The sequence below is a fragment of the Buceros rhinoceros genome, unplaced genomic scaffold, assembly GCF_000710305.1.
Source record: "Buceros rhinoceros silvestris isolate BGI_N320 unplaced genomic scaffold, ASM71030v1 scaffold25676, whole genome shotgun sequence".
NCBI classification, from domain to species: Eukaryota; Metazoa; Chordata; class Aves; order Bucerotiformes; family Bucerotidae; genus Buceros; species Buceros rhinoceros.
Window position 1 is genome coordinate 1,148 of NW_010419637.1, and position 320 is coordinate 1,467.

The following is a 320-nucleotide window of genomic DNA, read 5'->3' on the forward strand; positions in this document are numbered from 1 at the left end:
CCAGGCGGTCCCATCCCAGTGAACCAGGGTCCGCATCCTCCCCAAAGGGAGAAGGGTCCTGGTGCCCTCCCCCTTCACCGCCCCCCATTCTCCTTGGAGGCTTTTTAATTTTAAAAGGGGTGTTGAGGAGAATGACTTGGCATATTTTCTCACAGCATAAGTACAATTAATTAATTAGGAAGTTCATTTCCACCAGAGCAGCCCTGTAGCGGTTAATCTTTGGAGGAGACTTGGTGAGTAGCCGTGGGGCCCCGGGTTGCTCCTCCCCATCCCCAGGCTCCAGCAGTGCCTCCCCCGGTGAGCAAGCTGGGAAGAACTGG

General features: G+C 55.3%; 1 protein-coding gene across 1 annotated transcript in view; it reads right to left on the reverse strand.

Moving 5' to 3' along the window:
• The window catches only part of AANAT (aralkylamine N-acetyltransferase), a 2,024-nt gene that overhangs the window by 486 nt on the left and 1,218 nt on the right, over nucleotides 1-320 (reverse strand). The gene's annotated exons all lie outside the window — the stretch shown is intronic.